Here is a 23,373-nt window from a genome sequence, read left to right as displayed (position 1 = left end):
GCACAGCAGCCCCTAGCAAATGCTCCCCCTGGCACCTCTGCAGTGGGGTCCACCAGCCCCCACCAGCCTCAGGAGGTGGTAGCAGCTATGGCTGAGGGGTTAATGGTGTACAGTGAAGAAACATGCTCCGCATTGGTTGATGTGGTGATGGTGACTAACCAGGCTGGTTATTTTTTATTTGCACACCACCTTATGTGGAGGAATCCATCAGAAGTGGCTGTCTCTGGAAGCACACAGGCAGCAGCCATCACAAAGATAAGAGATTGACATTTGCAACACTAGCAACAACTCATTTAGTAAAACACTATCAAGCTTCAGGTCACAGACCATGCCTGTAAGTTCTCAGAGTTTCCCTGTCAGCAATTAAATACTACAGCCACCCAAAGCAGGCTAGGGTTTTTTCCCGATTTGCCTATAATCACAGGCACAGGAATGGTGTGGAAGTCTTCAGATTTGCACACAATTCCCATGGATAAAGGATTAGGATTTCAATATTTTGCCTCTGGTTCAGTTTACTGTGTGACATCGAGCAAGCCACGTAACCTCCTCGTTTCCCCTAACTGTTCAGTAGCACTTTGAGTTCCTCCTTGTAGACATTAAGTGTTCCTACCTTGAGGTAGTAGCACCATAGGATTACCAACTTATATGGTAATGGTAATATCACCTGAACAGTTGTAGTTTTAAAAAATAATTACACAAAATCACAATTTAGAAATATATTGACAGGAACTCACTAAGACAAAATCAGTGCCTGTGATGTCCCAAACCTTTCCAGAATTGAGATGGCAGTGATAAAGACCTTGAAAATCAGATATGTGCCAGTGTAAACATCATCCTGCCCCTTCTGAGTTAAGATCCATCCTTTACAACCTGGGCACATTTGCTCAGGATATAGGATGTGTCAATAGCAGCACAGTTTAACACTGCTGTGAAGACAAGCTTTATGCTTACAGAAACTATGCTAGGTAGTTAAATATTTTACCGTAGTAGCTGTTCTACACTCAATTAATTCCCTCTCCAGATACTGACTCTGGTGATTGCTAAAGGTTATAATCTCATCATCCTTTTAACAACTTGGTTCTTGTCCTGAGAATGCTATTTAACATTGTACTCTCATTTATCCATTATTTAAATCCATAGACCATTCTTTCCTATTATCTCCCTGCTCACAGTTTCCAGTGCAATGTCTTTCCCACAGACCATCATTGACAACTGACAGTATAACCAGAACTGCCTCTATACACTTCATATTGTGAAATCTCCATTTGCTGTAGTCAGTGGAGGTACTGACTGATAGAACACGCAAGTGTCATGACATAAACAAAACAAAACAAAAAACAGCCACAGTAAAAGAAAAGAAAAAGGAGAAAGCTAAAATAAATGTGGAACAAATACAGTCTAGAGAGCTTTCTGGACTAAGCACCAGCTGAAATAATGAGAAAAGAAACAATGTCCCATTTCATGTTGCTTGTTTGGAGGATAAACATTTTTTTTTGTACATTTTACTAAATAAATCTGCTTGCATGAAAAAGAAAACAAAAACAGGCTCTACACTCAGAGGCCTAACCGTGCAACTCTGTGGATCAGCAAATACATTTCGTGCTACTGTGGTTTTACCATGTGGTTGCGACACATTAAGATCACATGCATCCATAATTGCTGCAGCTCTACTAACTTATTCAGGCAGAATAAGATTATCATGTGTCTGAGCTGGCAGCCAACAATCTCCTTCTAATGGAAGCAACTCAGTGGGTGCATGGGTTGGGGAGGGCTTCTGTTCATACGGGTTTTGTGAAATAAGGATGTGCCATCATATGCTGAAGGGTAACATGAGCAAGGATGGCTCTTAGTAGAGTAAAGCGTGCTGTGACTCAATCTTTAGGAGAACCAGTAATGCCTACAGAAAGCACAGGAGCCAAAGCTTGGTCAGCTGGTAGGAAAGACATAGGAACAAAAAGGAAGCCGACCCTGTGCCCAGCCTTTTATGCAATGGGCATTATAAAACCAAGCACCTGAGCAGCTGGCAAGAATTTCTGCTGTGTGAGTGTCTGGACAAAGCACAAAGGCCAGGACATGTTAGCCTGTTTGCAGCTATTCTAAATCTGATGGCTAGCTTTTCTTTAGAAGTAATTATCTTGGCCTGTCTTTTTGTATTTAAAGTGATAAAAACCAGAGGAACTCCAAGCAGCCTATATCTTACTTTAAAGTTCTTGAACACAATACCGATGTGAAGCGGACTCCCTCTGATCTTCAGGCAAAATTCAGCCCTTGCTCTGAGAAGGAGGGTACACACAGAAAGATAAGCACACAGCTTTACCTATTACATTTTCCCTTTGTCCACAAAATAACTTGAAGACATTTTATGCAGACAGACTCCCATTAAGACCCTACTCTTATAGCCCAAGATTTGAGCCTATTTCCAGCTTGATTCACTGTTTCTTTCCTGAAAGAGATGATGCTTTCTGCATCACCGTCCTCAGTATTTATGTCTCTTTGTGATATCAATAATTTCGTTTTAATGGGAGCAGATCTGCTGAGTTGGTCATTGATTTGCAGCAAGATCTAAGTACAGCTGTACTGATCTTAACGTATGTCACATGAGCATGTGAAAGATGTGAAGGTATATTATTCAAAGTGGAGTTGCTTTATCCTAGACTGCTAATACATAATGAAGTCAAAGAAATGTATTGTCTTCCTCTTCTTTTGGCATATGAAATAAACACAGTGATCTGTGCTACCCTTCAGTTTTCATGTGCTCTACATGAGGTGCCTGCAAGAACTATCCTATCACTAAACTATCTTTCTAGCTCTGTTGTTTCTTCCCCCTTTGTAAATAAAGTAGTGGTAAAGCCTTGCCTTAACCATAACGTACTTCTTTCTCTTCATAAACATATTATGACCAGTAACTATCAGAACAAATATACGTAAATATATATATATAAAAAATCATCTCATGCATGATTCACACTCATTATAAAACAGAGGTCTCTGCCACTGTTCACAGAAAGCACGCACAACCCTCAAAATGAGCAAGGCAAGTGATAGTATGATGGAAAAACAGCTTTGGTGAGCCTGGACTGCCCCATATCCCTCTCAGCTACTCGCTTGCACACATTGATGAAGAGTCAGTAATGCCATGCTGTCATGGTGCCACAGTGCCCTGATGGAGCAAGACTCTGAGAAAGGGAGTGTTTTACAAGTCCGTGATGTCATTTGATAAGAAAAACAGGCTTTCCTGGCTCTGTTACTATATTGAGAAGAGATGTTTAGAAGACAGCAGGTGCGGGAGCTGGGACTTGCAGACAGGCTGTTTCCCTTTGCTTTAAGAGGTGACTACCCCCTCTGCATGGTGACCCCTCCGTGCACTTTCATTCACAGATAGGTAGACATTATATATACATAAACATCATTGCCAATCCTAAAAAAAAAAAAAAAACCACCCAACACATAAAATGTAAAGGGCAGAACTGCCATGCTGGGTCAGGCACGGTGGCTCTGGCTCAGCAGAGCCCCCTTCAGCTGCACCCCCCCCCCCCCCAGGAGTACCCAGGTGGGTCTGGGGAGGGGGGACCAAAACCAGTTGCAGGTGACAACCAGGCCAGTGCCACTACCCCAGGGTGCAAACAGACATTTTTGGCACCCCCCCACCCTGCTGGTGCCACCACCAGACAGCACACCCACTGCCTCCCCCCTCCCAGCTCTTCAGGAGCCATGTGCAGTGGAAACCAGTCGAAATCAGTTAAAACCACATTTGGAAGCTGACAAAACCGCATTGAAACCAGGCAAAAGCCCACAACAACCTGCTGAAACCAGACTGGAAGGTGGTTACTTGGTGGCAGCGCTCTGCTGCCCACAGGCAAAGCACTTTTGACCACAGCTGGGTGGTCTCCTCTGGGGACGGGGACATCATCCTGCCAGTGACATTTGGAAGCCTGGAGGGCTGCCCAAAGTGGTGAAGGGGGTGGCAGCTGGGGGGGTCACCACCGTTTTGGGCAAAGGTAGTTTGGGAGGCTTTGTAAGGGAAGGGCGCAGGCATCCTGTCCAGCACGTGTTCATGCCTCTAAGACACAGGGCATGACATACCACGTCGTCGACGTTTATTTGCCAGTTGTGGGGCACACACGGCCACCTGTTCAGCTGTTTGTCATGCAAACTTTCAAAGCAGAGGCCCATGTCAGCAGGGTTTGGCCCGGTGGGGTTGTGAAGCTGCCGCCTCGGTCTGCATTTGACAAGCCGGGATGGTTGCCAGCGCTGAGGTGCAGAGCCTCCCCTGGTTTTCACACACATTTATTCTGGTGCACTTTGTTTGAAATATACTTCCAGTTCGTTAGGTGGAACTGGTGGTCCCACGGGTACCCGCACGGTGGCACAGAAAAGGGGAAGCCGTGCTTATGGAGAACGCGGGTATCGAACCGGCGACCTCTCGCCCACCATGACAGCGCTCTACCGTTTGAGCTGACTTTTCCACCCCCCACAGTACGGCCTCCCCCCCCGCCCCCCGCAGCCCCTCCGCGCGCACCACCGACTTGTTGTCAGGCAGTTTGGTGCCCGCACCGCGCCCGGGGGGGGTGTGGCTCCGCGCCCTGGCCAATGGCGAGGCGGAGGGGGTAAGGCTACGGGGAGATTGGCACCACGGGCGCACCTCCCCTCCCGTCGAGGCCCCCTGCCGAGTTTTGAGCGTCTCGGCTCTGCATTGGGCGGAAAGGGTTTATTTTCAAAAGGAAGCTCCTGTTTCTATTGGGCGAGGGAAACGCCTGTCAGGCTGACGGCTCCTTGTTGCTAAGCCGGGAAGGTGGGAAGCGAGATGCACCCGCCCCATGCGTTGACTGGCCGACAAGAAGCCGAGAGCCCGCCTCCATTCCCCTTCGGCCCTGTTGCAGTCGCGTATCTGAGTGACTGACATTCGCCAAACTGCCAGTGAGAGGCCGAGCTCCGCGCACCGCCCAATAGAAAGCCGCGAGCCAGGGAGGAGGGCGGTGCTGGGGCGGTATGATTGGCAGGCGGGGCGGAGGGAGAGGAGGGCTCGCAGGAGCTGAAATGTCCGCCATCTTGGAGCGTCGGTGATGGTGGCAAGCGGTGGCTTTCCCGCCTGAGCGGAGGCAGCCTGGGGCCCGCGGCGGGGGGACGCGCTTGCCGAGGTACGGGCGGGATAGCGGTGAGCTCTCCCTGCCGCCGCTTCTAACGAGCCGGCGCTCCGCTGGCCGCTCTTCTGCGGCGCCGCGGGCCTGGCCTCTGCTCCCCTCCGCGCGGGGGGCTCCGGGCGCTCCTCAGGCGCCGCCGCGCCGGGGCCTGACGGCGCTGCTGCGGCTCGTCGGGTGCGGCGGCCCCGTGCACGCGCCCCGTGGAGCCCGCAGCGCCTGGGTCCGGCCTGGGCCGCGGGGCTGGGCGCGGCGGGGCCGCTCTGGGCCGCGCCGTGGGGAGCGCTGCCCGCCCGCCGCCTCTTCCTTCCCGTAACCGTGGCGCTGGGTCCTTCGGCAGCTGCCCCGACGGGTCTTCCTGGCGTCCGTGGCGCTTCGTCCCGGGTGGGGAGCCTGACGGCAGCCGCGTAGGGGCGGGGACGCCGCGGCCGCTCCACGGCAGCGTTTGGGCGCGGAGCGTTGGCGGCCCGGGGCCCGGGGGGGCGGTGGGCGGTGCATTGTTCCGCGCTGGCCCAGAGGAGCTCTAAACCGGGCGAAATATCCTGGCGAAATGGGGGAAGCTGCCTGCGCTGCTCCCTCCCCCGGCGATTACTCGTGCTGTTACTGTAATTTACAGAGCTTTATTCTCGCTTCGCTGTTACCTCTCGGATAATAAAACGGATAAGGCTTGGTGATAGCTAGTTTTACATTGACATTCCTTCTTTAAAATCAGTCCTCAGTATTACTGTGAGAACGCTGCCTTTTTTTTTTTTTTTTTTTTTCCCCCCTTTGGTAGTTTGTGGGGTTTTTTGTTTGTTTGTTTGCTTGTTTAATAAGGGAGCTTCTTTCATTTGTATTTTTTTAAGAGCATAGGAGTCTTTTGGTAAGCTTTAACTGCTGTTAGATACATTTGGCAGAATCTGACTTTGAACCTGCCAATTCTTTTTGTTTTGTTTTGCTTTAGTTGCTAAGAATTTCTCAAAGTGTAAGAGGAAATTAGTGTTATAGTTTTGTGTCTTGTATGACATAAATGCAACTGTCATGATAAATATCTCTGTAAGGATAAATGTTATTTAAGTTAGAACAGTAGGATACTTTGAATAGGTGTGTTGCTATTTTAAAAAAATGTTCCGAGTGGAAGAGTACAGAAAATTTAGGAGTGGGTGGATAGCTTTAGGAAGTGTTCCTTGTGAGATGTTGACAACTTAGAAAGGTTGTGTTACTGCTAGTGATATTACTTAAGTTTAAAATCTCTTTCAGTGGAAGGAGTCTAAGTGTACTGTAACAGTGTGGGGTGTGTTTGGTTTGATTTTGGGGGTTTGTTTGTTTGTTGTGGTTTTTTTTTTGTTTGGGTTTGTTTTTTTTTTGTTTTTTTTTTTTTTTTTTTAAATTGATGAACGTTAAGCTAGTTTAAAGTTTGCAGGTAGTATATAAAGGAGCTTGTGAACTGCAGAAATAAGTGTGCTTTTTTTTTTTTTCTGGAATACTGAAAGTTGGGAACTCTCTCTGTGTCAGGGTTTGAAATAGATTACTGCACTTATTTGAACTGCAACGTGTATGTTCAGTATTTCACAACATATATTCTAGTAAGGATCTGTGATTACTTACCTCTGTGTTACGTTTTCAGTAGTGAGGCATGGACTAACTGTAGCTTGCAAGAGTCTTCATTATACAAATATAAAAGAACACTATTATGTTTCAATATGTAACTTGTTAATGAGAACATGCAAATGTGTTACCTAGTCTGCATGTTTATTTCTTGACAGTTTGTAGTTCTGAGTAAGCTAAGTTCGCTTAAGTGATGTGCTTCCTCCATCTGTGATATTTCTTGAACATAGGTGATACATATTTGCTTTTTCTGTTTGAAAAACAGAACATGTATGTAGTATTGAATCCTGCACCGAGTTAAAGGAATTTAGCTTCTAATACTACTAGAAGACTTTATTTTGGCCAGAAAAACTGCTGAAGACATCTGTGTACAATGAACTTAAGGAAAACACTGAGTTAGAGTGAAAGTTGAAGTTTAGAAATTCAGGAAAAGTAGCCTGTTTAATAGGAATATCTTTAAGTAGGGTAATGCATATAACATATTTGCAAGCAGCTAGATTTATATGTAAACTGCTGTGACTGTAATATCTTTAGATTATTTTAAATATAAATCAACTAGCTATTATTTACTTGTGGAATTAAAAATACTAAATAGTTTATGTATCTCTTCACAATACTGCCTGCAAACTGTTCACTCAACTTCTGTTGTCTTGCTAAAGTGAGAAAATGTGACTGTGTTTCCTTCAGAAGCCTTCTCTCTTGCACTTACCAGAGGTGATGCTATAGCCTGTGTACCAATCAGAGAATCAGATGATGTTCTAAGAGTGAGGTTCAAGTGAATTAATGGAATGGAATCTGAATTTAACAGTATTAAAGCAGAAAATTATGTATGTTGTTTTAGTATTAACAGATGGTTAGAGAGTGAACTCTATTCTTATGGTTCAACAGCTTTGCTTCTCTACTCAGCTAAAGCTTGAAATGCGTATGAAAGACTGAAGAGCTGGCTCAAAACCAACCAGTATGGAATTGAAACAGTCAGAAGGGAGAAACGTTCTGAAGAACTGTTTGGTCCTTTCTCTCTATTGATGTCTTCTTTTGTCCAAGTACTTAAAAAGCCTTGAAGTATTTACTTAACTCTCCAATTAGCTAAGATCACTCTGTATCAGTATATTGAGATAAGACACTTTCTGGCTTCAGTGTTCCAGCATACTACACAATATTTTCCTAGGTAGGAGGCTTGCAACTTCTCACGTATAACTGGGTTAATTTATGGCCTTTGGAAGTTATGATGGAAACCATGGCTTTTCTGCTCAGGCAGAAGAGGCACCACTATGAGCATAGTGATCTGTTTCTGTAGTAATGTAGGATGTCTTAAGCATATTGTCTGCCATCTAGATTTGGCTCTCATAGTAGCACCTTCATCTGTGACCCTTAAGATTGCTGTGCACTCTGGTTATTTCAGCTTTAAGAATAGTGTGTTATCTCAAAGTAAAGACCGCATCCACGTTCTGGAAGACCAGATGTCTGACTGGATTATCCTAAGAGCAAGATGTGGAGCCATTGTTTTTGGCAAAACTTTCCACAATCATAAAACAAGTAGGCATAAATCAGAAATAATACCTTGCTTGTCTCATTTTGTCATGTTGGAAGAAGAGAGCAAAGAACTTGGGAAACTGTTTAGTGATCATGTTTGATCCTGATAATTTCAGGGTGGGAGGTAAGCCTGAAAGATCAATCAGAAAATACATAGATAATATGAACATAATGTTGAAATCTTTGCATAGCATGCTTAATTGTTTTTGTGGTGTGTCAGGGTGCCAGCATCTGTTTTAGAAACCATATGCTGCTAAGCAACTAAAGTACAATGTTTTTCTATTCTTGGATGTTATATGCAGCTCTATAGCTGGCTTGGGACACTTCTCAGGAAATAGGGTAGACTAAATTGATAGGATCAGGAAGACATTTGGTATAAGCTGTTGATAACTTGCTTGTTTATGGAATAGTTCTTCACACAATATTGGGAAAAAACCTGTTACTGTAAAATACAAGACTTTTCATAACCTTTGTTTATTTAATAACTTTCAGAAAGTGCCAGGAAACATGTTTGAAGTGGTATATGTGATTGAGTGGGTGAAGAAGTTCCCAACTAACCCTTTAACTGTTCTTTCTTCTTGCTATTATTCCATATAATCATTCCCTAATCCTGTTAAATTGACATATCCTTTTTTTTTTATTATTATTCCATGGGACTTATTCTGTCACTGAGCATTCCAAGTTTCTATGCAATGTGTTGCATGCCAGAAGTGGAAAAGAATACCGAAAGGACTTCAGTGTACAACTGCATGGAACTGTGGAGCTGTGATGCACCCTACTGGAGTGGTGATATATATTGTTAAGCGTGTTGGCAAAATGACTGAGAGCACCTATGAAATTGGTAGTGAGGATTTGGTTGAAGATGTGAAGGAAGGCAGAACTGAGTAAAAACCCATGTATGTAAGCACAAGCAGAAACTGCCCCATAGTGAGATTTGAGGGCTGGTTAGCTTCCTTGGAGGAAGTTTGAGAATGTTCCTATTTCATTTAGAATGAGATAATTCTAAGCATTTATGCACAGTCTAAGTTGTGTATGTGCAAGGAGGTGGAGTACATGGCCTAGTGGTCTCTATCCTGTGTCCACTCGATCTTCTGGAAGATGAGTGCTGAAAGACCATAGGCTAGCTCTTGTCAGTGGTGCCAAAATATACCTCTCAACATGAGGAAAACACTCAGGCCTTTTTGTGATGACTAAGCGGGTCCTGGGTGAAGCTTGTGAAAGGGCCATGTGATTTCCAGTTTGGTAACAAAACATGGGTGGGATTGAGGATGGAAGCTTCCGGTTTTGTTTTAGTAAAAACTAGTGACTTGTTTCTGAGTTTATTAAATATGTTCTAGAACTTAGTAATTCCATCACTAAAAGCATTCTCATTGTTATTATTCATCAAGTGAATCCTTGACCGCTTTTATCCCTGCTACTGAGTGGCACAGTCCCACCTTCAATGACCACAAGCAGAATTTCTAACTGGTTCTGAGTATATAAAGTAAGATTCTATTGTGCAAATCTAACTTCTACTAGAGTTTTTTGGAGTGAACCTCATTATTTCCCAAACTAGTAGTAGAAAGATGCTTTCTGTAAATGTACGTTATATTCTTCTAGAAGAGTGAAACATAAGACCCTTGTCCCCAGTTAGGTGATGCATATTTCTCACTTGTAGTAGTGCCCAAATTGCTAGATAAATCAAAAGCAAGTTAATATTTCAAATAGTGCTTCATACAGTGGCTGTAGGCAATGCTACTACAGATGTCATTACTTTTTTTTTGAGTTGGAGCAGGAAACATGGGAATCACAGACATTTCTAAAGACTTGGCTTGCTACAAAATCATATTGCTTCAATGCTAATGCACTGTGAAAGGAGTATCAGCTGCTGCCTCTACAGGGTGGATTTTTGCATCGTTGTGCCCGAGTGGTGTAGTTAGTGCTTCTTGTATAGAAACTGTAAAAATACAGTGCTATTTGTTTTTATTTTGTGTAAGTATAGTGGAAACCAGGTCTGTGGGGTTTTTGGTGTTGTGGGGAACCTTTTTTTTTTTTTTTTTTTTTTTTTTACAAAGTTACAATAGGGCAAAAATCATAGGTAAGGTCTTGGTGAAAAAAACCTCTTTCCCTGAAAGACACTAATCTTACCTTTGAAGCAGACATAGGGCTCTCTTCATATTCTGTTCTTACTTACCATGTACTGCTTTGACCAGTTTCTAATCTAAAGAGCTCATCTGGAAACTTTAGTACTGGTTTGAACTACAATAATTCACATTATTTCTTCTGTTAGTGCCTTGACAGGCTTGCCAGATATCCAAGTATCTTTGGAAGCTAACTCTTCTTGAAAATAATTAGTAGATGATGTTTGTTTGAGAAATTTAGCTGCTGTCACCAAACATCTTGGAAAAAGGATGGAAAATACAGCTTTGTTTTAACAGTCTCTATAGTGGTGGTAGGGACAGACCCACTTCTGGGTAAGTGGATTTCCTGTTGATGATGTAAGTAAGTGGCATGCATCTGCAGGAAACCAACTTCCATTTCATGTAGATACTGGTCAGCATACATTCCAGATGGAAGACCATTTGAAAATTGCAACAGCATAGGGGTTGTATTCATATCTTCCATGTTTGTCTTTTTGGCTGTCATGAAGGAGGAGTTTGTCACTGCTCATGTCAGTTCTGAGGGCTGATAGCATTTTGGTAAGTATTTTTTTTTCCCTGTATGAGAGTGACAGCTGTAGAAGTTAGGCTGAACTGGCTGTGAAGTAGTCAGTTCTTCCTTTTAGCTGTGACAAACAAGCATTCATCAAAGGATCCTTCTGTGTGTTTACTTGATGCTGATGGTAGGCCCTTTGTTACAGCTTCAAGCCACATTTAATGGTGAAAAGATTTATGCTGAATATTGTATTTAGATGAAATTTGTCTGATAAAGGAGGTGGTAGAGATAACATTAGTGAGAGGTCTTCGTTTCTTAATGGTCAACATAAAAACCACAAACGTGTCTTTTCATGCTGCTTGCCTTTACTGTAGTGATTAATTTGCTGGTTTTTGTTTTAACAAGTGGCCCTTCAAAGAAGGGAAATGGAGGAAGATTTAAAAGCAATGCTGATAGAAATCCAGTTGTTGATGAAAGATGGTGTAAGAACGCTGCACAACTTGTTGAGCACTGCAGGTTGTGAGAAAAGATAATTGCTGTCATGGCTGTGAATTGATAATAGCATTCAGTGCTTAATTTTAATTAACTGTTAGATACTTGTAAAACTTTACAATTCCTTTTGACGTTACTGAGTCCTTCCTGTTGCTTTACCAGTGGTGTTATGGGATGTCTTTCCTCATTTAAAAGGGATTTACTTTGCGATCAGATTATGAAAGCTGTGGTTTTTATGTTAAGGCTATCTTCTAGTCACTTATAATCCAAAATCTTATAAATTTTGCTGTGAGACCAGCAATATGTGACTGGGGACTGAACTTACAGCTTTACTATTTCTCATCCCATTACAAATGTTTGTTTGCTTTTATTTCTCAGAAGTTGTGCCAGGTGCAGTTGTCTTATTAATATGATTTCAGTCAGGTGGACACATACTTTTTTTCTGTGTCTGGCTGTTCTAGTATGCTCTCCTGCTGTACTTCAGAAGTGCTCATTTATTTTGAGAGAGCGCCCTGCCCTGCTGCAGCCCCCCCGCCTTCCCCCCCCCCCCCCCCCCCAAAAAAAAGAGGAACCTTGACATGGTTGAGCTGAATACTAGCCACACCTGGCTTTGATGCTCTGCCTCAAAAATGCAATTTAGAAATACAAATTAATCCCTAAATCTCCAGTTACTGAATAAGGAATTTAGTTGCCCAGATTGGAATAGTAGATATGGGATATTGAAGACAGACAAAAAAAAAAAAAAAAATCCAAATCTCCTACATGTGTGGGTGTCCGAAAACCCCATAGATTGTTTGATATCTTTTGTAATATAGGGAACATCTGTGGGTGTGTGAGATCTTTTTTGTTATAGGAAACTGGCTTCCTTTTAGGGTATAAGAGAAAGCAATAATGTTAATACTTGTACAGTAGCTTTTTCCTTGAAATACACTGATCTAATCCTCCCCTTCTCCAGGCTCGGGAATTCTGAAGTTTAACTCGCACTGCTCAGAAAAATACGCTAGCCATAAGACTGGGAACTAGAATGCAGTGGGATTGCTTTTTGCCCTCCCATGTTGAAGTTGTAGCCCCATGCAGCCAAGAATGAAATGAATAGATACAATAGAAAATTTGTAACTATGGTACTGAACTCAGCCTCACGAGAGGGAGGGATTATAAATTATCTCAGTATCTGTAATTTTTTAAATTTATCTGAGATAGTGAAGATTGAGTGTGAAGATTAAGATCGCCTCTGGAAATGTGAATTGATAACTGATGTTATATAGTGGAACTACTAAGCAGCAGAATGCAAGTAAAACTGGTGAATGTGTTTTACTGTTAAGAGGGTTTTTGTAGAGGAAAAAAGTGATCCCCTTTTTTTTTTTTTAATAGGAAAAACTACAAGCAACGGCCAATGAATCCATTCCCCCAAAACTAAAAGCAAACTGGCAATTGAAAATATAGATAGGAAAGTTGGAAAGGGAAATAAGTGAAAGTGTCTGTCTTTTTTTTTTTTTTTAATTGCAGGTAAACCACCCATAAAGTTTTGGTTTTAGACTTTCAAGCATTTCAAACTAAGTTAATTTCTGTGCCATTTGCCATATTAGTGACTTGACTTTATGGAATGGTAGTAAGACTGACTTAGCAAAATCTGTGTGGAACCCTATATGTTACTTAAAAGTGTAGACTTAAAGACTTAAGTTCAGGTATTCAGTAAATTGACTTCTAAGTTTCTGCTCGGTGTGCTATTGGTTTTTACATTTTTAAATAGCTTGCTTTCTTTGAGACTTTATTCCTCAAATCCCTTGAGGCACAGAAGTATCAATGTGGTTTTCAGCAACTTGTATCAATGCAGTTGTTTAACTATTTGTTTTGCATTTGGATTAATTATAACATTGTTATTTCCCAGAATCATAGAATGGTTTGGAGTGGAAAGGACCTTAAAAATCATCTAGCTCCATCCCTCCTGCCCCGGGCAGGGCCCCCTTCCCCCAGCCCAGGGGGCTCCCAGCCCCGTCCAACCTGGCCTTGAACCCTTCCAGGGAAGGGGCACCCACAGCTGCTCTGGGCACCCTATTTCAGTAATTCCTAGTTAGTAATGTAACACTTCCTGGTGAGAGTTGACACCTCTTCTTGCAGTGGGAGAAAACTGTTGACAGATACATTGGTAGCTAGAGAAGGGACTTGTAGGAAGGAATGGATGCTAGAAGTATTTTGGTGAATTTTTGTTGTAGCCCTGTCTTGAAAGGGCATGAAGAAAGTGAGAGAGGAAATGTAGCCAGTTGAAGTAACAGTTTTTCCAAAACAACATTATATTGCTAAACTATGGCATATTGCTTGAATGTTGTTTCTTTTTTTTGTCTTAACTGCGTCGATTTACTAGTGCACTTAGTGTTGCACAGCTGATGATCACTTCAGTGTAAAGATTTAGAATATGAAAGTAATCTTGCTTTGAAAACAGTTTTCTTAAGAAATATTACAAAATCTGAGGTAGACTTGCAATGTAGTTTGCCACTTGTGACTATGATAGAGTTTTGAAAGATACTGTGTAACAAATGTACTCTTTTGATGGTCCAGATAGAAGCATTGAACTAGAGCTTTAAGAAGATTCTTTTGAAGATTACAGAGAAAACAGTAAATTTTGCATTTTCATGTAAACTTTGCCTTTTTCTTCATAAGTAGGGTGCGTGTTGTAGTGGGAAGAAGGTGGCTTATTCTGCTAGGCAATCTTGATTTTTCTAGTCTTGTTAATCTAAATAGAAGAATTCTGTGGGAAAGGCATACTTCCGTTCAGTGGAGGCACTAGAGGCATCTGTGCCTGAAAAATGTGGTGTAATTGCAGCGTGCATGGTTTGTAAAAGCACAGCATGAAAAACTTGGATTACTGGGGTGATTTGCTCCAAAATATAAATTGTCTGGGGGTTGGGGGAAGGAGGAAGAAAGATAATAACCACTTCAAATTGCCAAGTGCAAAATGTCTTTTCAGTTGATCTTTCATTATTTTACTGGGTTTCTAGTTGTAGCTTCTAGAACTTATTTTTGCAAATACCCAACTAAAAATGATACTCACTAAAATTCTGTAGGTGAGACTTGAAGTCTTCTCATTCAAATAATTTTTTTTCTTAGTTTTGTAAGTTGAGTCTCTCAGAAAATTAAATCAAGTCATACCTCTATCTGTAGTTTCACTATGTAGTGGTAAGTGCTCATTGTTTAAATAACATGGAGTGGGATGTTTTCTAGCACTTTGTTTTACAAAAAATGATGGTCAATTGCCTGTGGAGGATACTGAATTTCTATTCAGTTGTCTTAAAATCTGAGCGATAAGGTAACCCAACTGTTTGGCATCCAGTACTTAATTGATATCCCATATGTATTAAAATAATTAAGAAATTAACTAATTAAATTAATCCTCAGGGTATCTGTGGAGATAGGGAAACAGTTGTATAGACTATTTTTCCAAATATATGAAATATGCTCTCTGAACAAAAGGAGAGTGTTCTTACTTGGTGGAATGATCAACTAAAGCTATAACATCGGCACTAAACTGGGGAAGATTCCAGATGGCACTAAGGCATTTGTCTAAATGCAGATACCAACGTTTAGGTAAGGAAGTGTGGTAAAGAAGCATCACTTCCCTTGTATCTAGGTGCTGCTGCCGTATTTTATTTATCTTGCTTGATAGAATTCCAAAGACATTGGAATAACTTTTCTACTTTTGTCATAGGGGTTGTATTGATAAACATGAACATTTGGAGATGGTAGAAATAAGCATAGATGTGACTTAAGCTTCTTGATAAGTGAAGTCAAATTGTTAATATTTTCTGTAAAGTAAATCTTTATTTTAACCTGCTTCAACTAAAGGTTAAAAGAGTAAATATCTTCAGTTTTTCTTCTCATGCTGTCGGACCTGCACAGCCTTTGAAGAGTGTTAGGGATTCCAACTTCCAGTTTGAAAAGCAAAATGTGTTTGTGATACTGTTATGTTAGGGGAATATTAGCCTGTGTATGCATGCAGGGTGGATTGATTAGTTCTGTCAGTTTTTGCGGACATGGTAGCACAAAAATCATAAGTAATATATTTAATGACTCAATTCTTGATACCCTAATTAAAAGGGCAGTCTTTCCTGATATCTTGAAAATGTGTACCTGTCAAAACTTATAAAACCTATTTTATAAAGTTCTGTAAACTTTACTATGAAGGAAAGCAGGAAGGTAATCTTCCCCACAGCCTTTAGCTAGTGCAGTTCAAGTAACATGCAATGAAAATGCACCTGAACAGCAGGTCTAAGGAACCTTTAAAAGTGAAATGTCAAGCAAGAAGTGACAAACAGCTTTGGATTTAATTTTGATGTTGCTGTCTCAATGAAAGAGTCCACTCTTAATTCTGGCAGCAGCTACAGCTGACTGGAGCTTCAAGAGGCAAAACATTAGCAGGCTCCTAGAGGCTGTTGAGTTTCACTTCTGAAGCTATGAACAATCTTAGGTAATCCTTTTACTGAGACGAAGATTTTTTCATAGAAAAAGAAAGCTCGTAACAGACTAGAATGTACTGTCTATACAGAAAGAACATTCTGGAGTCCTGGGTGCTGAACTAAGCAGCTTTTTTCTACCTCCATGTATTTTCATGCACCTCAGTGTGATTTGTGTCTGACTTTCAAGGTCTAATCAATGAGGTGAAAAGGAGGTTGAACTTGTTTACCTGAACATTTAAAAAATGTTCAGGGAAAATGGGTATGTTTACATGATGCACTCCAGTGCCTTGCTAGAAAAGTCCAAGCCAGTTATGCACATGCTTTTGTTTAGTGTGCCATGCTGAGTAGTGATTTGGGTTGAAAAGCTGTGTGGCCAGTTATCACGCTGTTGTACTCTGGTTAATTAAGGGAAGTGAGAGACAGGGCTGAGTAGCTTTGGCACAGCGCAGTGTCTGATGCAGCAGTATTGCCCTCTAGTAGTAGTGCTACCTAGGTACTACCTTAGAGAACTCTTTATTATACTCTTGTCAAATATTGGTAAGCATGTTCAAGCAGTAGTCTTCTCATCTCTAGCCTGCTCTTCAGCAGTGTTCAATCTGACTGTGGTGAAATGGGGCAGTTTGAATGAAATGCTGAAAATTAAACCTGTGGCTCAAGTCATGCGCAGCACCAGTGGAGCCTGTATCCCTGTGATCTGATGGTAGTGTCTTAGACTTGGAAAAAAAAAAAATCCAAACCCACACACCTTTTGAGATTACTAACTGAAAGAGAATAGTATTAATGCTTAAGAAACCTCTGCTAAAATTCATACATCTATCCTTAAGGATGTCTCCCTAAGTTACAATAGTTTTTCCTTAAATGTTCAAAAAAAAAAAAAAAAAAAGGGAAAACGTATTGCAGAGGCAGTCAGCCAGCATTACTGATTTTTTTTATGTTTCCAGAGTAGTATTACAAGAGTTCAGGACTTGTTTACACTTGCAGATTATCAGGTGGTTGAGACAATAGTAAAACTGATGTTGAGTTACACAAATTCAACCTTACATGACATCATCTTACTTATGATAAGATTCAGGAGAACTTTTACTCTGCAATCCTGCAGCAGGCCTAAGGTGATACAATTTGGAGCAAAAATGGAAGAGACAAATCCTGGTTGCCCTGTTCCTAAACGGTGTGTTCCCCTCTTCCTTGGCCATGCTGGCCCTGGTGATTGACAGACCCTTTGAGCTGTTGCAGCATGTGGACTTGGCAGGAAAAACTCATTCCCTTCTTCATCCACCAGCTGCATTTGTCACCTCTTAAAGTATGTTTTTCACTGGGAAATGGCTTGGCATAAGTTTGGCCAGTGCTGGGGAGACTGCACAGCACAGGGTAGTGTGGAGCTTCTTTGCATAGCCATTTTATCTTCCTGTAGCACTCATGTCAGAGACTGGATGGAATTTCAATCCTGGTCCTCATTCTCACTGTGGATGGTGACATTTCAGCATACAAATATGCTGTGTGACCAAGGTGTTTGGAACTGAAAGCCAAAGCATTTGAAGTTCAAGTCCTATCTTAAGTAAGCCACTTAGCGTTTAAAAGTTGCCTTGGTTATCATGCAGATTTTTTATAAACTTCACTAGTTCACAAATTGGAATTCTGAACTAGATTGGATGCACTGGTTTCTCTGCCCTTCATCACTCTCCACCCTACCATATTCATGGTCGTGGACAGCATTTCAAGGCCTAGTTTCTTTTCTTTCAAGACCATCTGTTCAAGGGGCTGCTTAAATAGAAGTTTGGGGTAAGAGATGCTCCTGATTCACTTCTGTAGTAGGCCTGAAGACATGGGTGTTCTTCAAGGAAGAAGGAAGACATTAATTTTATTTTTCCCACCAGACATTTGGAGGGGTGTGTAGTAAAGAACAATGATGACTCTTAAATAGTGATTTCACAGTGTTCTGTCTTGGGCATTAACATTAAAAGGTTTTGTATTGCTAGACTGTAACTTCACTGGGGAATCTTTCTGACCAATAAGCTAGTGGAAAAAGGATGGGGGTGGAGGGAAATCTGATTTTTTTACCTAAGCACAGTGTTGTATAAAAATACTTCCACTTGTTCTGAGTACAATATGGCCCAAAGAGGAAATAGAACTAACCATGCAATGGCCTATGCTTCCTATTATTAATTGTGTTCCAGACACCTTTATTGTTCCTGAAGAGATGTTGGTGTTCTGCTAGTGGTTTTGTCAAACTGATTGCCCCCATGATGGGGGTATGGGAGCCACAAAATGAAACTGAATTTTTTTCACTGAGGTTTTTTTTTTGCATTGCAAAAAGCTAGTCTTATATAGCAACTTTATTTCAGATATAGGAGGTTATATAAAGTTATCGTTTTGAATGCATGGAATGAGTTACTGTAAGAGCAGCACTATGCAGTAGCTTGCAGTTCTTGTACTTTTTTCTCACCAGGATGCACAAATGTTGCATTGGTTTCTATAAGCAGAGAGACCTGTTAAGTTTCAGTGTTTGGCCCGATAGAGATGTATGGATATGCTCTTGTGGTGATGAGTTTTCATAGTTTTATGTTTGAGTGTAATGTATATGCATGACAATACTTCCATCCTGCCATTGCATGTTATCTTTGGGTTGAAATTTTTGATACGTTCCATCATGGCCCCACTTCTCACTGACAGAAGTACCATGTTGATGTGTCTGAACTATTGATGGATGTGAGCTGTCCCTGGATGTAGGAAAGCCAGATTTAAATAGACTTGAGCCTCACCCAATCAGTTGATTCTTACCATTTTAAGGAAAGAATTCCTGTGGTTTTTCTTTTTTTCATTTATCCATACTGCAGTCCCTTTCAATACCTAATCTGTGGTGTGGAGGGGAACAGTCCGAGCCAATAAACCATCTGGACCACTGAGTGCAAGTAATTCTTTAAACCAAGCTCTCTACTCTTGTAGATTGTGAGGCTGACTGAAAATGTCCCAATTTACCATAGTAGGCTTCTGATACTTGCAGTGCTAGTATCTTGCTAATTTTCATTACACTAGTGTTTTTATTTTCCTGTATAATCCTACTGCACTGAATTCAGAAGCTGATTATTCTTTTGCTAAACAATGGTATTTAGACACTGCAGCTTTCAAACAGAAGGAGGAATAGAGAAATACCAGAAAGACATCCTTGTAAGAGGAGTAGTAATAGTGGGTTTCATTTGGATAGTTCTACTGGCAATGAAGATTTCTGCAGACAATATTTTAAGAATCTGTATATTCTTTTGAAAGTGCATTAAGCTAAGTGGGCTTCCTATTTTGCTTTCCACATGACATAAATGAGGAAGTGACGTTCTTTCCCTTCTTGGAGCTATACTTCTGAACACAGGTGTGCATTTGAAATGCAGAAATTATAACCAAGGGGAGTTTACTAAACTTTGTTTGCTTTACTAAACTTGTATACTTCTGCTGCTTTAGTCAGTCACTTGACTCCCAAGGGACTGGCAAATCTACTTGACATGTAGAACTCAAGGTCTATGGATGAAAACCACATGTGACCTTTGAAAGTATTATGGTCAATGTATTGCACTGACCTTCAGTTCCTGTGAATGCTGGCTACTAAAACAGCATTAGAGAAAGTTGTGGTTAGCGTTCGTGTATGTTAGTTAAGGCTTGGAGTCTTTGTGCTGTTGTGAATAAAATGCCAGTGTGCTGACTTTTGGTTCCAGAACTGTTGGAGATAACAAACAACATGGTATTTCAAACCGCAAAACTTACCAGCCCTAACAAAGCTAAGGAAAAACACTTTTGTACAGTGATTAAAGAAAAGAGTTCCTTTTAGTTCAAGACGAATGTATTTGTAGTATATATCTTTAGGTTGATAGAGGTTATCTGTTAAGTCATCTGCAAAGATCATGAAACAGCTTTGAAGATGCAGGTTCTTATCTTTAACATGGAAGATGTAAAGTCATTTTTTTTCTTTGGCAAACTACTTGAAATGCTTTTGAGATTAATGGTTTGAGGTGTCTTTTAGCTGAAGATATATTTGTGACAAACTCCGATAGCAAAACGTTTCAGCCAAATGCTGGGTAGCCACTAACGTGAATTAATTGTTATTATTTGCTACCCTTCTTAGTTACTAGTACTTCCACTTTTTTTTTTCCCCATGAACAATACTACCCATGTTCCCAAAAGAAACAAGTCTTGTCTTGAAACCTGCATTAGAAACAAAATCAAAAAGCGCTCTAACTGGTGGAAAGGGAAAGTGAATATTTGTATTTAAATATTAAAAATTTATTTTACATCTGCAAGAAACAGTATATCAGAATAAAGCATCCTATCAATTAATGCTTCTTTCTTGCCTAACTGGTGTTGACCAAAGGACAGGCAGGTAGGTGTTAGTCTGGAGCCAGTTATGAATATCTAATTAAGCTCTTTAATGTCACTTTGCTTGATATTGCAAGAATTAAACTGGTAAAAGCAGGGCTTGACTTAGTGATGAATTTTAAGTGACCAAATGCTGTCTTAAAAGAGCTAGTTAGATTCTAAGTTTGTATGTGGACTGCATTGTTTTTTCTAAGATAAACTGATTTCAAATCAAAACTGACTGAATTGTTTATACAGATTTATGCCAAAATACTGGCATTCTTAATGCTTGTATGTTTATTTCTGTGCAGATTTATGGATAAATCAGATGTTAATATAACAAGAAAGTAGTTATGAGGATAAAAAAGACTGCTGTAAAAACCTTTGGTAATGGGTATTTCAGATCTTCTAGATCTGAAGATCCTACTTCATATGAAATTGCTAATAGTTTATAAAAGAAGAAAGTCTGGATTTTTGATTCCATAGTTGAGTGCAGATTATAAAAGCAGTTTTATTTCAGTGAGGTAGTTTTATTTCTTCCTTTGTCCCCCAAAAGCAAAGGGGGGTTGTTTAATTAAAGTTGATTTAAATAAGTCTTTTAGATGCCAAGCTGCTTTTGAATTTATTCTCAGAGTATGCTGCACTGAACTGATACTTTTCTTCCTAGCAAGTTGTTTCCTTCAGTTCATACATTTTACTCCCTGCACAGCAATGCTTGGTATTGATGCAGTTGTTGAGCTATTGAATAGAACCTGTTAACAATATTAAATTATAAAATGTTTTTTTTGTCGTTATAGGAAGAAATCTGCTTCATCTAATTCAATCCTAATTCAGTCCTGCTAATCTGCTAATACTGTAGATTGAAAGATTTTTTTGCTGTTGCCAGGATACCCTGTAATGGACAAGGAGCCTGAGAGAATACAAATCGTTCTGGTTTTTTAACTTTTAAAAAACTTTTGTCTTTAACAGGTAAGAAACTATTAAACTTCACCTACAGCAGTAGCTTTAGCTTCTGCATCTGTAAAGCCTTATCTTAAATTTCCATGGTTCCTGAATGGCTTTAAGTTTTTCATATTCCTGATGTTCACTAAAGGCTTATTTACCTGATTTCTGTAGGTTCACATTTACCACCCTCTAAGCTGCATTTCCTTCTGCAGTTCAGACTTTGGCCATTCCTTCCCTTTCCTTACAGCTTTTTTCTGACCACTTTCTAGCTGACTGTTTCTAACTTTGTCTTAAATCACCCTACTGTTGCAGTGTCGTCTTTCTCTGCTTTGGTTTTACAATGAGAAACAAGGGTCATCTAGACACACTGTTGTGGTTATTCTATTTGTTTTACAGGGAACATGTTTTAAAGTGTTTTGATTTTGTGCCAGGAGGTGTATCTGCTGCCCAGCCTTCAATTCTTTGGAAGAGTTTCAAAGCAAATGTGTTCATGAACTGACATATATTAGGTATGAATGATGTTTAGCACTATAGGTTATTATATTGAAGTATGGTAGTATTGTCTTCTGGAATTTAATTTATGGTACTAAACTGCATGCTTCTGTGTAAAATTGTCTTCTGGCTAGCTATGCATTGTTTAGCTTGCTTTCTGTAATATTATGGAGCCATCTACTTTTCTCAGTACATAGCTATTTTCGTTCCTGTTTTGAAGATAATTGGGAGAACTCAAAATATGAAGATTCTAACTGAATTCTGTGACCAGTGAATATTTTAAATGTATAAATGTTTGGCTGTTGAAGCAGAGTTACTAGAAATCGATTAATCTTTTCTACTTGGGTAGGAGAGATCAGTGTCTAATTTGTAGTTGTTGCAGATAATTAAGATCTATATTTATTAACACTCATTAATCCATGGTTTGAGATTGTAGGAATTGACAAGGAGACACTTTTTGCTTAGCATAAAACCGCTCTTGTAACTTTATTGTAAACTGTACGTTTCAGCTGGATTTTGTACTTTGAATTTTGAGGGGTTGGTGCCTCTGAGCAAACATTAACTAGTTTGAACTTGTTTATGTACTTCAGCATATCAAAGCAATTGATTATTGAGACATTCAGTCATTAGAGGTGTGTGTATACGCACATGATGTATATGCACATATACAGTGTTATGTAAAAAGTATATGTATTTATAATTCTGAACTAGTTAGAAGTGTGCCTAGTGTGGTTAAAAAAGGGTGAAAATTATTTCACTTTCACTCAGTTCTTAACTGTTCTGAAACCATAGCAGGTTCCTCCTTCCCTTGTCTGATAGGCAAGTGAAAGTCCCTACTTATTAGATAATTTGCCTCCTCATTAGGAGGAGGAGGCAGTAGCTGTTAAAGAGGATGTTATGAAAATTACTGTGTCTTCATACAGTTTTCTGACCTGTTTCTCTTCCACACAGGAAAGGACCACCACATGGTGTCTTTTGCTTGCATTTCACTGAAGAGTGTGTAGTTACCCTCTGAAAATATAGTAGTTAGCTGAGGAGCATATATGCTGTGAATTAATATAATGACTGGAAGGAATCATATCTGTAGTATGTGCTTAAATTGTACAACAGTCAGTGAACATGCTGAAGTGTTGATCTTGTATTCTGAAACATTGATTACCCAGGAATTATTGATGGCATTTGGGAAAAGCTTCAGTGTTTTGTTTTTTGATATGTAAGTGAAACTTTACTTGCAACTTGTTTAAAACACTGAAATGTCACCAGTTTACATACAAGGAATGCTCCCCCTCAGTTATTGAATCTTTCAGTTTAATGATGTTGAAGACTTACTAAGATGATTATAGAATCACGGAATGGTTTGGGTTGGAAGGGACCTTTAAAGGTCATCTAGTCCAACCCCCACGCAATGCGGTTGCTCAGAGCCCCATCCAACCTGAGCTTGAACATTTCCAGGGATGGGACATCTGCCACCTCTCTGGGCAACCTGTGGTAGTGTGTTTACCACCCCCATTGTAAAAAATGTCTTCACTTAAATCTAATCTGAATCTACCCTTTTTCAGTTTTAAAACCATTACCCCTTGTAAAAAACATTACCCCTGTTGCTACAGGCCCCATTAAAAAGTCTGTCCCCATCCTTCTTATAAGCCCCCCTTTAAGTATTGAAAGGCCACAATAAGGTCTTCCCGGAGCCTTCTCTTCTCCAGGCTGAACAATCCCAACTGTCTCAGCCTGGCCTCATAGGAGAGGTGTTCCATGCCTCTGAC

The 23,373-nt window shown here is 40.5% G+C and overlaps 1 protein-coding gene across 10 annotated transcripts in view; it reads left to right on the top strand.

Annotated features, from left to right (window-relative positions):
• The first annotated feature begins 4,987 nt into the window (after positions 1-4,987).
• The window catches only part of PPP6R3 (protein phosphatase 6 regulatory subunit 3), a 66,077-nt gene continuing 47,691 nt past the window's right edge, over positions 4,988-23,373 (top strand). For 3 of the 10 annotated variants that reach the window (XM_032989611.2, XM_032989619.2, XM_032989608.2), the window contains exons 1-3: positions 4,989-5,138; positions 20,971-21,142; positions 21,515-21,627. The gene's annotated coding sequence lies outside the window, so the exon portion shown is untranslated. Of the gene's footprint in view, positions 5,139-20,970; positions 21,143-21,514; positions 21,628-23,373 lie in introns of all 10 variants that reach the window. The other 7 variants (XM_032989612.2, XM_032989609.2, XM_032989618.2 and 4 more) reach the window with 6 other exon arrangements.

Source organism: Tyto alba, unplaced genomic scaffold, assembly GCF_018691265.1.
Source record: "Tyto alba isolate M040663 unplaced genomic scaffold, T.alba_DEE_v4.0 Super-Scaffold_8, whole genome shotgun sequence".
NCBI lineage: Eukaryota > Metazoa > Chordata > Aves > Strigiformes > Tytonidae > Tyto > Tyto alba.
The sequence above is the reverse complement of the archived record's forward strand: the minus strand, read 5'-3'. Positions and strand labels throughout refer to the sequence as shown.